The sequence below is a fragment of the Nicotiana tomentosiformis genome, chromosome 3 (genome assembly GCF_000390325.3).
Source record: "Nicotiana tomentosiformis chromosome 3, ASM39032v3, whole genome shotgun sequence".
In the NCBI taxonomy this organism is placed as follows: Eukaryota; Viridiplantae; Streptophyta; class Magnoliopsida; order Solanales; family Solanaceae; genus Nicotiana; species Nicotiana tomentosiformis.
The window spans coordinates 35871727-35889726 of record NC_090814.1 but is presented as its reverse complement, the minus strand read 5'-3'; positions in this window follow the sequence as shown (position 1 = coordinate 35889726).

The following is an 18000-nucleotide window of genomic DNA, read 5'->3' as shown; positions in this document are numbered from 1 at the left end:
GGGCACGGATATCACGACACGTTGTTAATCGTGTGCGGCCCTTTGGTCATGCTCTCCGAGCTCTTGGGACTCGAACCAGACCTGTGGTGCATGGTCTCGATGGATCCGAGGGCAGGCGTTTTGCTCGGGCCCTGATACGAGAGGCTCATGGCTCTGATTCTGATTCCTTACAGTCACGTCCTTGCTTCGTTTGCCTCACTAGGAAATCGGGGTGCTCATTGGACTCAGTTTTACTCGTATACAACCTACTAGATCTGGGGCAAGGCCGGGTCTATGATCAACACAAATTAACACCCCTACTAACAATTTCTCTGTGAGCGCATGATTGACACCAAACAAAGGTTATCAAAGTGCACCGGGGTAGATGATGGACCCGCTACAATCTCATGAGCCCATATGACATGAGAATAGTATAGAGATACCGGTGACAAGGCCCCAACTATACCTCAAAATAATGTAAAAGTGTCAGTACAAACATACGGCCCCGATATAGAGTAGGCTCACAGAGTCAGCTGAGAAGAGGGCACACCTATCAAGAACCTGAGCCACCGACTTCGGAGCCATATGCATCCCTTAAAGATGCAGCATCCCCGACAATAAGGACATTACTACATATAAAATAGTACTAGTATGTAAAGTTAAATACCCTCTCATTGAATAGAATGCCAATATAAGAAGGAGAGAATTATGAAAGCAGCAAGAAAAACCAGTAATATCTAACTGCCAAGTTAAAATATAACCAATTTTCAAATAAGCATTAACATTTTTTTGTTGGGATATCATTAGTCATCGATCGTCACACCATGAACGAGGCATGAAGTCTGATCACCACTCGACCGGCTAAGCCGTCTCACCCCAATGTATGCGGGTGGATATGGATACCCAGTACCCCCCATGCACATAGCACGGAATCTGATCTCTGCTCGACCGGCTAAGCCGTCTCACCCCAATGTATGCGGGTGGATATGGATACCCAGTACCCCCCATGCACATAGCACGGAATCTGATCTCTGCTCGATCGGCTAAGCCGTCTCACTACGAATGAATATGGATTGACATGGTGATACGAATCAAATATAATAATAAGAAGGAGGAACCACCATGTGCGCGGCATGGTGTTTGATCACCACCCGGTCGGCTAAGTCATCTTTTCACAATATTGTGTGGGTCGACATAGTGATATGAATAGATGTTAGCAATAAACTCATCCTAATTAAGGGGAATAATCTCATCATAGTACAAGAAAATTTATGTCTCTCAATCGTCTCCTACACCGGCACGTGTAGTTTCGGGTGTGGGCCTTTATAACCCACCCTTCCTCTGTGCTCTAATGATACTCCCAAAAATATTTTGCATATAAAGGAAATAGAAATACAAATGTATTCATCCCATAGCCTTTCATACCATCTATCGCTTTATTAGCACTTCTAACCATTCACAACATCTTCATTTCATTGGCTCTCTTGACCCTACCTAATGTTACTCATTCATGGCACGATCGCCGCATTTCATATTTCACACTTTCATTTCTTTACTTCCAAGGATCATTATCTTAAACATCAATATATAGAATATTTTGGAAATCATATCTTTAATTTCATTAGTAATAAGTACCGTAAACACATTGAATTGCTTTCAAAGATTGGATCATAATGATTGGCAATCGAAACACAAGTTAAAATCATACGCGATTAATACACCATTTGTTCTTGGATTACTTTTTCCAAAAGGGGAGCATGATATCCATAGCTTCAACTCATGAGTATGTAAGAACTCAAACATATTGGAAATACTTACAGGGGAGAGCATGGTGATTTAGAATTAACACATGGATTCAAATCTTATGAATTAGTTACAACAACCATATTTGAACAATTTCCCACGAAGGGGAAGCATCATAGGATATGGGTAATTCGAATGTGACTCAATTACATAAGCATTTAGGAATATCAATCTTCGGAAGCAATTTGGACAGTTAGGATAGGCATTTGAACAAAACACATTTAGAAATTACGAGGAACTCATGGATTCCGAATCTAGAAAAGGAGTTTAGCCAACATACCTCAAATTCGTCTATTAATAATACTACGATGGTCCACCACACTAAACAACTATAATCTCTTATAGTGAAACTCTTGAAAATCCAATCTTGTAGTGTTCTTGACCAATTGGGGAATTTGAATGGAAATCTATGTATATTCAAGATTAATCCTTGTTAATATAAGTGTTTAGGAGTAGTAATCAACTCAAATAAATATTACCTTTGTTCATGGGAGGGCTGTATATGATGGATTCCATTTGTTAGAGCAAGCCCTAGCTCAAAGAAATGAGTTAGCCACTCTCTCTCCCCGGCCTTGGGTATTTATAGGATTCTTATGTGCGTTACCGCGCACCTGGGCAAGTGAACACTCATCTATGTGCGCATACAAGGCAGAAAACTCCTCTTATGTGCGCTGACGCACACCTGACAACCTCAGCGCGCAGCTGAGCGAGCAGATGGGACAGTGTCCGATAGAATGACCATAACTTTCTTTACAAATATCCAAATAACAAACGAATTGATGTATTGGAAACTGGCCTCAAAGGGATATTATTTGATAGGTAGATCACCACCTAACTTCTTATATTTAGGAAGTTGCAGGCGTTTGAAGTTGGTTCTTGAACGAATTTATCTGAAACTTTAGCTCATTGCATAGTTCCCAACGTAGCTTATTTCTCTGTTACATCTATGTTTTCGTACGTGATAGTACGTCATAAGTCAATTGATATAAGTTCAAAAATGAGATCATTTTTGAAAGTACATAAAGTAAGTTAATCATGTTACATTGGAGGTTACAAATCTTTAAGATCATGAATAACAAGTGCCAAGAGGGTTGGAAAGCTTAGAAGCTAAACGAAAAATAAGTTTCGCCGAAAGTCTATAAGTTTGGAATGTTATAACATGCACTTTGGGGTGAGACAAGGGTTATTAACATTATAATGAGGTTATTTTATGAGTTATTTTAGTCGTATGATAGTCGTTATTATATTTGGAAGTCAAGAGAGTTGTGGAACAAAAGTTGGCAAAGGTCGTCACAAGTTACATTCATAATGTGCTGAAACTTAAGTCAAATGTAGTAGAGTGTTTATTCAAATATACTTGGAATTACATTATGAACCATATATAAAACTTTAGATCTACGAGTATGGTTTCAAACGCATTAAACCGTCCATCAATACGACATCAGAGTAGAGAGATATTTGCAGGTTCGTGAGACTGCGCAGACTGTATAGGTGACAAGTAGGTGTATCACTGAAGCTTTTTGAGCATTACATTTCGTGTATTATATGAGGTCTTTTTGGGACATAATATATACCAAATTGAATATCTTGGAATTTATTTTCCAACTCTCTTAATCATTGATTAATACGATATCTGTATATAAAGATATAAGCATCGGAAGATGTGCAAATGCTAGGGTGCCAAGCTAGCACCTCTTTGACTTTTTAAAAGTTGATATATATAGGTCTTAGTTCGTCTTTATCTTCATTTTTCAATAGAACACGACCAGAGAACACCCATATACATATCCTTAAGCTCTCTTCTAGGGTTTCAAAGAAGATTAACATCCCGAGTACGAAATCAAGAAGCGATAACATTAGAACGATCCCTACAACGTAAGTATCGCTATGTCGCCTCTTTTTTTGTAGTTTGAGTTTTGGAAGCTACTTCATAGTTAAGAAAATTTCTACTTTCTATATTTAAGCTTTTAAATACCAAGGAAGGTTGATAAATTCATTTCCTAATAATTAGAACTAACGGAACGGTGATCGGAAGTCGTGACTTTGATTTATTTCACTTTTAGTGGACTATTTTGTAGTACACTCATGTTGCCCTATTGTGCTTCTGATTTATTGAGTTTGAAAGGATGAATGGCGTGGAGAAATGCCACATGTGGTAGGGTAGTAGTCTGGTCGCTCATCGTTGAAATTTCAGGCTAATTGATAACTTGTTGTTTGGGCGTGGTATGGTATATTTGGGGTTTTTGTTGTATTGAAGGTCCCGAATTGTAGTTGGGTCATTTTTGAGTTGCTGATTGTATTGTGTTTGTATCTCGCCTATAGAAGGCTTAAGGGGGCAGTAAAATTAGGGGAAATACTGCCCGTTTTATTTTAGAATCGAGTTATCGTTTGAGATACGTGATATAATAGCTCCATCTAAGTTGTAAATGTATTGCTTTGTTATAGGGCTGGAACACTAGTTGTCATAAGCTTGTTGTTGAGTTACATTGACGACATGATATATGTTAAGGCTATCCCTTCTTTCCTTTTGGCATGATACAAACGAAACGAGCAAACCCGAAACTTTCACAAATGACTATATTCTTAGAAGTACTAGGGTTGCCTATGTTCTTGATTCCCCATGTGTCCTATTGTTATATCATTTGTTCATGGGTCTAAGAAAATATTTAAGTTGATAAAGACTATTTCATGATGTTAATCGAAGGCTTATTGATCTTATGACATCCCGTGAGATCTTGTTGACTTACTTCTTATGCATTGCATTCATTTATACATGTACATCGACTCATGACCAGATGGCATTATATACGCGTATATTATATGTATATGGGGTATGGGAAAATGTTATGGTTTTATATACGCACCACCACTTGATCAGCTGGTATACATTGATGATTTCGCCCACAGAGGCCGAGATGATATGATGGGATGCTCTCAGAGGCTTGATGATGTTATGTACGCATATACATGTGCATGATATGAAATTTATGCACATATGCATGACATTATAAATGTTTCATGATTTACAGAGCTATTCAAACTTATAGGTTGAGTTCTTTACTCTATGTTTCTTTCATGTCTTTTATATACTACTTTTTATTCCTTAGATACTCGGTACTTTATTTGTACTAACGCTCCTTTTGCCTGGGGGTGCTGCGTTCATGCCGGTAGGTCCCGATAGACAGGTTGACAGTCCTCCTAGTAGGCTATAAGCTCAGCGGAAGGTGTTGGTACACTCCACTTGCTCCGGAGTTGCCTATTTGGTAAGTATGATTTGGACATATATTGATTGGTATGGCGGGGCCCTGTCCCGACCTTTATGACGTTTATGTACTCTTAGAGGCTTGTAGACAGAGGTCATGTATATGGATACTTGTATGGCCTTGTCGGCCTATGGTTTGTGTGTACAAATGATCATATCGGCCTTATAGGCCTGTAGGTCACATGTATAAATTTGTATATCATGTTGGGTCATCATATGTTGAGTATTCCCTTATGTTTTAGTTTGGTTATCTCATGATAGCCCTTCTGGCCCACTTACCCATGATGGTATGATAAGAAAGATACGTTATGTTGGTACTCGGTTGAGTAAGGCATTGGGTTCCTGTCACGGCCTATCGGTTTGGGTCGTGACATTCTAGGGCTCTCCTTAGATGCTAAACCTCCCCAAACACCTCCTACATTCAATACCGTGATCTTCTAATTTGGTTCTACTCCATAATCTCTTGTGGAAGGCAAGACGAAACTTAAGCGACTCAAGAGCAGGCCTTAAAGCCTCATATTTATAAGAAATCTTGAGGGGACTTACACAAGTCTCCTAATCAAGCTACAGTCTGTGAAGTCACCCAGGTTCCAAAACCCTTCTGTCTTGCAGTATCGTCATAACAGGATACTGGGCAATTCTTGCAAGTGTCGCCATCTCCAAAACATCATTCCAGAATTACATGAGGCCCGATTCTTATTGAGCTCGAGGTATGTAGGAGATTCAAAGCCAAACTTCAGCCCCTAAATCTCCAAACTCATGATCTTTCCAATCCATATACCATCCTTGCAATTACATGCCTAGAGTCGGGACAAAGTTGGTCTAAGTCAATTTCTTTGCCCGAAAACTCTTTCATCATCTCCGGTCAAAGAGAGGCAGTTGTTGACGAGCAATTTTGACCCTCTCTTTTAAAATTAAATTAGTTATACTTGTTAATTAGCAATAAATATGCTAAACTATTTTCTAATCAATAATTCGTATCTTTCTTAAAATATAATAATTAATATTGTTGAAATAATAGTAATTTGATATTAATATTATTAAATAAGTTGCTCTTACTATTTTGAACTATTAGAATAACCTTTATATTTTAATAAACATGTTTTATAATTAATTCATTGAATTAGTCTTTAATTTATAACTATACTACCTTATTACTTTAAATTAACCAAAATTAGTTTCAGAATTCAATAAATGAAATGTTTTAATAAGTCAATAATTAATTACATTATTTTATAATATATTAGATTATTATATTTTATTGCCTTTAATTGGGATAAGTTAAGTCTAATCAATATAATTAGAAAAGGGGTTAAAACTCAAACGGATTATAATAGAAATTGTCTAATTATTAACTACAATGTGGCTACTATTTAAATTTGTATTCTAGCTTATTTCACCCAAATACACAGTCCCAATGTGCTTGACCCGGTCTGGAACCCACCACATCCATCCAAGTTGGCAATCCATGCCATCTCCTCTAAACCAATAGCATTGTGCCATGCCACCACTCTCAAACACTCACCGAAAAAACATAACGCATATGGACCGTTGATCTAATTCATCAACGGTCCACAGTTAATCCCCATTTTTCTTTTACTTTTAAACTCCTACTAGATCTTATCTCAACTGTTGGATTACAAAGACCTAACGCCCATCATTTTTCCATAATAAACCTGTTACTAATTTCTATTCTCCGAAACATCAGTGTCGTTGATCAAAAGATCCAACGGCTCACATTTCACCCTTTTACTTTTAACCTTAGAGACACATCAAACCCTAATCATTCTAACCTTGACCGGCCGACTCATTTCCCATTTCTCTATCTTTTCTCTCAAACCCTCAACCCCCATCAATAAAAAAAACCTTGCACAAATTTGTGCAAGGTCAATCGATTCAACCTCGAATAATCTATTCTTGTCCCTCCTAGCTAGGAATCACGCCGGTTTCTTTCCACTTTCGTAGATTTAATTCAAATCCCCCAAAACCAAACCATAGACCTAAATTATGCAATTGAAACTTGTATGTTCTCCTCTTATCCTTCGAATTAGAGCATGCGTGACTGATTTTCATCATTATTATTCGTGTCCAGAGGTCAAACGTAGTGACCTCTGGACATTAGAGCTTTGGCCGATGCATCTTCACAATCAACGGTTGATTCTTCATCTCCTCGTGCCTAGGTAAAAGTCTTTAGTGTTTTCCCCTATGTTTGTAACACCGCGAAAATTTTTGAAGTATTTTAGTGTAAAGCCCCATAAATTTCGCAAGTGAATTCAAGGTTTCGTGGTGCCAGAGTAGGCTTACGTGTTTGAGGCTTTCGTGGGTTGAACAATGCACCGGAAAGTAAAGGAAAATTTTTGGCGAAAAGCGCGTATATGTGGTCCATTATGCGACCGCATAATCACTCTGCGGGGCGCATAATGGCCGCAGAAGTGAGCAAGAGAAGGGCCAGTCTGGGGGCAATTATGCGGTCGGCTATGCGACCGCATAACTGTTATGCAGTGCATTATGCGATCGCATAACAGTTATGCAGACCGCATAGTGACCGCATACACGGATAACATTTTGATCATTTTGGTCTGTAATTATGCGACCGATATGCGGTCCGCATATCCATTATGCGGTCGCATATGCGACCGCAGAACCTGTTCCGGAGCTCCATTTTTGAGTTTTTAAAACTCGACCCTACTTCGTTAAATACACACTTTGGGTCATTTTTGAGTAAAAATCTGATGTTTTAGAGAGAAGGGAGAGTGTTTTAAAGAGAGAAGAAAACCCTAGGCTAATTATTCATCAAGGCTTGCTCAAATCTTGGAAGAATAACAAGGAAAACCCACAAGTTCTTCATCTAAGAGGTAAGGTTCCATACCCTAGTTTTCAATTTCGAATTTGGGTAGAAGATGGTTGATTAGGAGTATAATTCATGGGTATGAGATTATTATTTATACATGCATGTACCAATAAGAATTATGGGAAGATTGTTGAGCTAAAATAAGTAAGGATTGGGTAGTGGAGTGAAGGAAATCTTGTAGAAGAACCTTGTGGTTAAATTTGCACACCTAGTGTGTGATAAAATGCTCAAATGAGCTAAGACCATGAATATCTTCCTAATTATGGTTCAATTTTGTTATGTCTCAAAATAGATCGGGATTGCTAAGAATTTCGGATCATTCTAGAGTTAAGGAAGCTCGATTGAGGTATGTTGGCTAAACTTTCTCTCTTGGAATTGAATTCCATAATGTTTCCGTAAGTTTCAAAGTATGGGTTGCATATTAAAAGTTATGGCTTTGAGTCATGTTTCAATGAAAGATAGTATGCCAAATTGTGTGAGAAAATCTCAATATTCTTAAGACTCTTAATTGCTCATATGGGTACCTAAAGTCTTGATTTGGAAATGTCTTATTGTTGATAATCTATAGAGATGGATGGAAGTGAAATAAGTTAACTGGGGATATAGAGTGTGGCCAACGTGCCAAGAATTTAAGTTATGATTGTGTCTAGTAGTGCAAATGATTTGAGAAGATGCGATAAAGAATGTGAAATGAGCCTCGACTCAATTGTTTAAAAATGACTTCGAAGATACAACAACAACGACCCAGTAAAATCCCACTAATGAGGTCTGGGGAGGGCAGTGTGTACGCAGACCTTACCCCTACCCCGAAGGAGTAGAGAGGCTGTTTCCGAAAGACCCTCGGCTCAAAAAAAATAAAAAGACAAAATGACAAAAAGACAAAAAGGAGACAATATTAGTATCACAACAACAATCATAGGATAAATAGGAACACCATGAAATCCAGAAGAAAGATGCAAAGCAAAGGGAGACAATATTAGTAAATATTAGTATCACCACAACAATCATAAGAAAAATAGGAACACCATGAAATCTAGAAGAAAGATGCAAAGCAAAAGCGATAGCTAGTAAATAGGACATGCACTGAAAAGCGAAATAGTAAGCTACAACATTGCCACTAGCTAGCTTAGACAAAAACCCTACATGGCTAGTCCCACAAGGGTACGAAGTAAGGCACGACTCAACTACCTCCTAACCTACAACCCTAATGCTCGACCTCCACATCTTCCTATCAAGTGACATATCCTCAAAAATCTGGAGCCTCGCCATATCCTACCTGATCACCTCTCCCCAATACTTCTTAGGTCGCCCTCTACCTCTTCTCGTGCCTTCAACAACCAGCTGCTCACACCTCCGTACCGGAGCATCTGGGCTTCTCCTCTGAACATGTCCGAACCATTTAAGCCTCGCTTCTCGCATCTTGTCATCAATGGAAGCCACATGTACCTTCTCCCGGATATCATCATTCCTAATCTTATCTATCCGAGTGTGTCCGCACATCCACCGCAACATCCTCATTTCTGCTACTTTCATCTTCTGGATATGTGAGTTCTTAACGGGCCAACACTTAGCCCCATACATCATGGCCGGTCTAACCACCGCTTTATAAAACTTACCTTTGATTATCGGTGGCACTCTCTTGTCACACAAGACTCCAGATGCTAACCTCCACTTCATCCATCCTACCCCAATACGGTGTGTGACATCCTCGTCGATCTCCCCTCACCCCTAGATAACCGAACCAAGGTACTTGAAGCTGCCTCTACTCGAGATGACCTGCGAATCAAGCCTCACATCCACACCCTCTTCCCCTGGCTCAGCACTGAACTTACACTCCAGGTATTCCATCTTCGTCCTGCTCAGCTTGAAACCCTTAGACTCAAGAGCCTGTCTCCAAACCTCCAGCCTCTCGTTAACACCGGCTCGCGACTCATCAATCAGAACTATGTCATCGGCGAATAGCATACACCATGGCACATCCCCTTGAATATGGTGTGTTAACGCATCCATCACCAGTGCGAATAAGAATGGACTGAGCGCAGAACCTTGGTGTAACCCCATTACAACCGGAAAATGCTCAGAGTCACCTCCTACTGTCCTAACCCGAGTCTTAGCCCCATCATACATGTCCTTAATCGCCATAATGTATGGAACCGACACACCTTTTTCCTCCAGGCATCTCCAGAGAATTTCTCTAGGAACCTTGTCATACGCTTTCTCTAGGTCAATAAACACCATGTGCAAATCCTTCTTCCTCTCTCTGTATAGTTCCACCAACCTTCTAACAAGGTGTATAGCTTCTGTAGTCGAACGACCCGGCATGAACCCGAATTGGTTGTCGGATACAGACACTGTCATCCTCACCCTCGCTTCAACCACCCTCTCCCACACTTTTATGGTATGACTCAGTAATTTGATACCCCTATAATTGTTACAACTCTAGATATCACCTTTGTTCTTATACAATGGAACCACCGTACTCCACCTCCACTCATCCGGCATCCTCTTCCCCTTAAAAATAATATTAAACAAGCTAGTCAACCACTCCAAACCTGCTCTCCCCACACACTTCCAAAATTCCACCGGAATTTCGTCTGGCCCGGTCGCTCTGCCCCTACTCATCTTACGCATAGCTCCCATGACCTCCTCAACCTCGATACGCCTGCAGTACCCAAAGCTACGATGACTCTCGGAATGCTCCAATTCACCTAGCACAATATCCCGATCCCCTTCTTCATTCAGAAGTTTATGAAAGTAAGTCTGGCATCTCCTCTTAATCTGGGCATCTTCCATCAATACTCTACCATCTTTGTCCTTGATGCATCTCACTTGGTCCAAATCCCGAGCCTTCCTCTCTCTCAACTTGGCCAGCCGGAATAACTTCTTCTCCCCACCTTTTTTCCCCAATTCCTCGTACATACGACCATAAGCCGCAGTCTTAGCCTCTGTGACCGCCAACTTAACCTCCTTCCTAGCTGCCTTATACCTCTCCATGCACACTCGCCTCTCCTCCTCACCTATGCTCCCCACTAACTTCAGGTACGCTGCCTTCTTTACTTCAACTTTACCTTGGACCACTTCATTCCACCACCAGTCTCCTTTGTGCCCACCAGATACGCTCGTCGAGACCCCTAACACCTCTCTCGCAGCCTCCCTAATATAGTCTGTTGTCGCTGACCACATAGTGCTCGCGTCACCACTTCTCCTCCAAGCTCCCATAGCCGACAACCGCCCATCCAATGCTTGGGCTTTATCCTTAGTTAAGGCTCCCCACCTGATTCTCGGTCTTCCTCGAGTAGACCTTTTCCTCCTGTTTAACGTAATACCAACGTCCATCACCAAGTGCCTATGCTGCGTCGCGAGTATCTTACCCGAAATCACCTTGCAATCCTTGCACAACCCTCTGTCACACCTCCTGAGGAGGAGATAGTCAATCTGGGTCTTCGCCACCGCATTTTGAAAAGTAACCAAATGCCCCTCCCTCTTCCGAAATCTAGAGTTCGCAATCACCAACCCAAAAGCCTTAGCGAAGTCCAACAACGATGTAACTCCTCCGTTCCTCTCCCCAAAACCGAAGCCTCCATGCACCTCGCCATAACCACCTACGGTCGACCCAATATGCCCATTGAAATCCCCTCCTATGAATAGCTTCTCAGCAGGCGGAACCTAGCACACTATCTCATCTAACCCTTCCCAGAAGCGTCGTTTAACCTCCTCATCTAGGCCCACATGCGGCGCAAATGCGCTAACGATGTTTAGGGTGCACTCTCTAACCACCAACTTAATAATTATCAATCTATCATTTACTCGTCTAACCTCAACTACAGACTCTCTAAGTTCCCTATCCACCAAGATGCCCACTTCATTCTTACCTTTCTGGACTCCTGAGTACCAAAGTTTATACCCGTCCACGTCCCTCGCCCTCGACCCTACCCACCTTGTCTTCTGGACACACGCTATATTGACCCTCCTCTTCTGGAGGATCTTCACCAACTCTATAGATTTACCTGTCAATGTACCTACGTTCCATGACCCAATTCTCAACCTACAGACACCCTTGTTCCCTTTACCTCCCTTGCCTCCCGCCCCACCCCTAACCCCTGCCCTACCTCCCGCCCCACCCCCCGTTCCCTCCGAGGACATGACCTCACTCGACCATCCCAGACCACAGCCACTATACCTACGGCAGAGTAAGGGGAATCACTATCACACAAGGCAAAAGACCAAACCAGAAGAATACAAGTTGCAACTACAGGCACACTAATACGGTAAATAAACTAGTACGAGGTAAGATGTCAGCAATTTAACTCGCACAACAAAGGGAAACTGGAAAACGGGAGGTACTAACTCCCGCGAGCCGAATAGAAAATTCAAAGCAAGAATAATAGAACCTGAAGTCACCACGAGTGTCGAGAAAGGTGTTGTCCACAACAGCTATGTTTTGGAATCCACCATACTGCTGTTTTATGACTTCGAAAATAGAATTGTCTAATATCTATTGTACTAAATTCATGCCCATTAGTGGCTGCTTTAACTACTGCTTTGATTCATAAATATATCCAGTGTGATTCGAGTTCTATATACTCATGTGTTGAAATTGTACATTGTCATTTCTGGGGAAGAATATTGCAAGAGTAAATGGTGTATTGACTGTTTATAATTTTTCATGTGTGTTTCTATTGTTGGTTGGTATGCCTCATTCTTTGGGAAGAAACCATTTGTGTTTGAAGTCTCCATTTCAAATGGATTTGAAGTATATGATTTTTGAAATATCCTATATGTTGATACTTGATGGTGATCTTTGAAATTGAAAGAGGTGAAAGTGTGGAATATAAAATACGGCCATCGTGCCAGGAATAAAGAATCTTGTGAATGGCCTAATGAGCTAAGGAAATATTGTCGTTGTGAATGACTGGAAATACTAATGAGAATTCATACAATTTAAAAGATGTTAAGGTGAGTACAATTGTTTTTATGATATTTCTGTTTTCAAATCAAATCAAAACTATTTTTGGGAGTATCATTAGCAATACCGAGGAAGGGTGGGTCATAAGGCCCACACCTGAAACTACACGTGCCGGTGTAGGGGTGGATTGGGATTATTCCCCTTATTTGGGAGGAAATTGGAACCTTTGGAAATTGTGATATTATTCTCCTTAATTGGGATGAAACTGGAACCTTTGTGGATTGGAAAAGTCAACCCGCATGGCATATGTGGGAAGGCGGCCCAGCTGATCGGGTGGAGATCAGACGCCATATTGCGCATATGGTGGAACTACTCTTTGTAACAACTCTCTTTCGCATCACATGTCAAACCACAATGTTCGTGGGGAGATGGCCTAGCCGATCGGGCATGATCGGACTCCGTGCTTACAAAGACGGTGGTATATCGGTGCTAATGATCTCCCAACCAAAATTATATATGAAGTTCGTATTTTGAAAATTATTATGTTTTAACTGGACGCTTGGATATTGTTGATTGTGACTTACTGTTTCTATGTGTTGCCTTTTCTTATATGGGCATTCTATTTTGAAAGAGGATTTTTAGTTATACATACTAGTGTTATTCGACAGTACTAACGTCCCTTTTTGTCGGGTGCGCTGCATCTTTAATGGATGCAGGTGGTTCTTCAGTAGGCGGCATTGATCAGTGATAGCAGTACACTCTTTTCAGCTGATTTGGTGAGCCCCACTTCATTTTGGGGTCATGTATCTTTTGTTTCTCATGTACTGTGTTTTGAGGTATAGCCGGGGCCTTGTTACCGGCATTTCCATATTACTCTTCTATTGTACTTAGAGGCTCTGTAGACAGGTTGTGGGTTATGGTTGATGTCGGGAATTGAACTAGAAATGTTGGTACTTGGAAATTATGTTTTTTATTAATTCTATAAACTCGTAATGTTTTGGAAGTTATGAATGAAGCTACTAATGGAAATGAAAAAGGAAGTTGTTAATAAAATCTTCTCAGTGACTGATTAATAGAGTACATCTCCTCTTTATTCATGGATGAGTTTGGATAGAAGGAAGTCTAATAGGCTTGCTCGGCCGGGTTCTCTCGGTTGAGCGCCGGTCGTGCTCCTTGAGTTTGGGGCGTGACACACTTGGTATCAGAGCCTAAGGTTTTAAAGTGTCCTAGGATGTCTCGGAGTCGTGTCTAGTAGAGTCCTTCTTATCGGTTTGTTGTCGACCACATCTATAATGAGGAGGCTACTTGGACATTTAGGAATTTCACACTTCTTTGATACTCCAGATCGTGCGATAGAGCTCAAGATAGGAAGCTAATTTCCTTGTTATGTCTCATGATATTTTTCAGATGAGTAATCCACGAGTTCAAAACAACGAGGAAGGAATGACCGCTCCATTGAATCTGGGGGAGATTACACAAGAATTTGTTAGGAGAATGCGTCGAGCCGTGGAGGGGTTGGAAGAACTTGTTGCTAAGGGAAGTGTCCTTATTCCTACCACTATCACCACACCATCGGATCGTGTGGTGAGAGAATCTAAGAAACGAAAGAGGGTTGTTGGTGCTAATGAACCGGATTGTGTGATTTGCAAGAAGCGACACTTGGGAACATGTTGGATGACCCTTAAATATGTTGTGGCTGTGGAAAGAGGGGGCACAAGAAGAACAAATGCCCTAGATTGGGTACACCTATCCAGTTATGTCCATCATGCGGGGATGAACATTTGGCGACGTGTTGTGAGTATGCTCAGCAGTGCGTTAGAGGTGGTATCTTTGGGCAATTCCAAAGGCCCACACAACAATCCGGTGCTGGAATTGTTAATCCTGCATTGGAAGCTTGGAGGAAGGATAAGGGGTATGCTTATGATGTATAAAAAAGGTAAATATCAGGTTAGTGAGACGAGTCAGTTCAGCGAACCTCATCCCCGTTGTGTGAAGTGTGGGAGATGCCATCTGGGAGTGTGTCACTATGGTACAAAGGTATGCTACAAGTGTGGTATGACGGGCCACTTTCAAAGAGATTGTTATTTGTCTTGCCAGAGCATGGGCAAGGGTTTGGCACAGCCCGCCAGTTTTGTAGCTACTACATCCACAATGCCTCCCCCAGCTAGAGGCACTATAATGCCTGCAGGGCGTGGAACAGCTAGGGGTGGTATTCAGATCTCGGGAGGGCCCAACAGGTTTTATGCTATGAGGAGACGTCAAAAGTTTGAGGCTTCTCCAGATGCGGTTACAGGTATATTGACTGTCCGATCTCATGATGTGTATATTCTTATTGATCCCAGTTCCACTTTGTCATACGTCACCTCTTATGTTACTATGGAAGTTGGGATAGAACCGAAACAACTTTATGAGTCGTTCTCTGTATCTACTCTTATAACGAGGCACAGTATTCGTGAAGCCTCTTTATCACAATTCCTTATATTTGCAACCTCTTAAGAAATTGAGTTCTATAATGGGTTCCTTGAATTACGCTATAGCCCTAGGTTAATACTTCCCATTGCTTTCCTAAATTCTCAACAAGGGACAATACCTGATGAATTTTGTACAGAACCTTTTGATTCAAATGGATAACATCTACTCATTTGTTCCTATACATGCATCACCATAATATTTACCTATGTGGTATCATATCCAATGGAAAGCAGCCAAGTGTTGAGATCTTTCTTGAGTCACTATTTTCCTCGTCAGTATATGTGACTTCTATGGTTTGAACAATTATTCTACTCCTTTATGAATAGTATCATGAATCCTTTTCATTGTCTAGTAACATAGAGTATATCTTAGCACCTATCATGTGCGTACATGCCAATTGAAATGGGCCACTTATCCGCATAAAGTTTCTGAGCAACTTGAGATTTATCACAAAATCATCACAGGGAGGTCTTGTTGTTTACCCATCTCAGTATGACTTTCATGTCCACCTAGATCATGCCTCAGTGAGTAACTCACCTTGTTCCCAGTATTGTGGTTGCCCGTGAATTGGCCTGATATGGCAACTTGAGAGTTGTTATGGCAAAAACATGTCTAGCTCACGGCAAAGTGTTACATGATTCCACTTGTGTGAGATTGAAAGTTAAGCAGCCTTATGATGAGCATATTGAATTGAAAGACAAACTCATCGTATCTCTAGTCCTCTCACATAGGATCAAATATTGGCAAAGGTTAAGCTGTGGGAATGATAATAATCTCACAAGTATTCAATTTCTTTTTATCCTCATAAGTTTGCGGCCTAGATTCCTTGTTCTAGTTACTGTTAAGAGTGTAATGCAACTTTCTGTATCTTGAAACCCATATCATATTCAGGGTGCTAGAATATTCTCATTTCGAGATAAACTGATTTTTCCCTACATACCAAGAGGCGACTGGTGTCACATAAGTGTTAGCTCTCTTTGAGGCTTACTATTTCCAAATAAGGCACGAATGGAATGAAATAATTGTTGATGTCCTTTTCATGACTCATTTCTTTTAAATCTCAGAATCATGAACATTTTCCCTACGTTATCAATGCCTACTAGGCAACTCTATGACTCGTTTGTTGAACCGGTGATGTCACCATAACGAATCACCATGTCAGCGCTATTGGTAGTGACCTTCATGTCTCTAAGGATATAACCTCCTGAAATGCCGTGCTCAGCACGTTGATGGATTCTTGAATATTTCCAGCAAAATCTCGAACCTCGTCGTTCCTGGTTGTAGCAAATCTATCGAGTATTGTAGGTTCAGGCATGTCAAACAAGAAGCATCATCCCGTGATCAAATATATGGGATAGGAAATTTTATGGTCATAGTCAAGCTAGCACATCTTAGAGAAATTGTTGGAGGTTGCCAAAGGTTTAGTTTGGGTGTTCGGCGTGGAGATTTAGAGTTGAAGAAAGTGAATGGATTATTCTCAATATTTTCTGCATGAGGATGCTATGTGAAATATTAATAAAGGTAAAGTATGTGAAGTTACATTAGGCCTTATGGAATTTTGAAAGGAAATAGGCTAAACTATGAGTATGATGTTTCCCTATTATTGTTCTCTGTGTACCCGACGTTTCATGTGTCTATGTATAATAAGGTGAAGATAAGGGATAATGGGATTGTGAGGAGCAACTATTTGCTATCCTTGTTAGAAAAGCCCGGGAGTTGAGATTGTCTCCGTTAATGTGTTATGGCGAAGTCTGTAAGTCGAGGAGACCACATGGAGGGGCAAAAGTGTTAAGGAAATAAAATGTTCCCACTTGAGTGTATAGTTAAATGATTGTGATTTGAAGGTACTTCTGTGTGTTATGATTTAAATATGTGCAGCTCGTGTCCAGATACCACTCTTGATAGTATAATGCCTGTAATGATGAGATTAGTGACGTTGTTATACATGGTGATATTTTGTCAAGTTGTGGATGTGTTGTTAGGAATTATTTTGGTGTTACTCTGGCAGGTGGATAGGCCCAGTTACAGGCGAGACTCTGGCAAAATCTTTGAAAATTTAGAGAGTTAGCCAAATTTTGAAACTACTGGTATGTGTGAACCAACAGTTGAACCACACTGAATGCTAATGACGGATTTTGACCCTCATTCGAGGACGAATGATCCTAAGCGGGGGAGAATGTAACACCCGGGAAAATTTTAAAGTATTTCAGTGTAAAGCCCCGTACATTTCGCAAGTGAATTCAAGGTTTCGTGGTGCCAGAGTAGGCTTACGTGTTTGAGGATGGTATAAAATCTTCTCGGCGAGCTTGCTCACCACGGTTCAGACTTTTTGGATTGAACAATGCACCGAAAAGTAAAGGAAAATTTTTGGCAGAAAAGCGCGTATATGCGGTTCATTATGCGACCGCATAATCACTCTGCGGGCCACATAATGGCCGCAGAAGTGAGCAGGAGAAGGCCAGTCTGGGGGCAATAATGCGGTCGGCTATGCGACCGCATAACTGTTATGCGGTGCATTATGCGATCGCATAACAGTTATGCGGACCACATAGTGACCGCATAGACGGAAAGCTTTTTGATCGTTTTGGTCTATAATTATGCGACCGATATCCGGTCGCATATGAGACCGCAGAACATTTTCCGGAGCTCCATTTTTGGGTTTTTAAAACCTGACCCTACTTCGTTAAATACACGCTTTGGGTCATTTTTGACCAAAAACAAATCTGA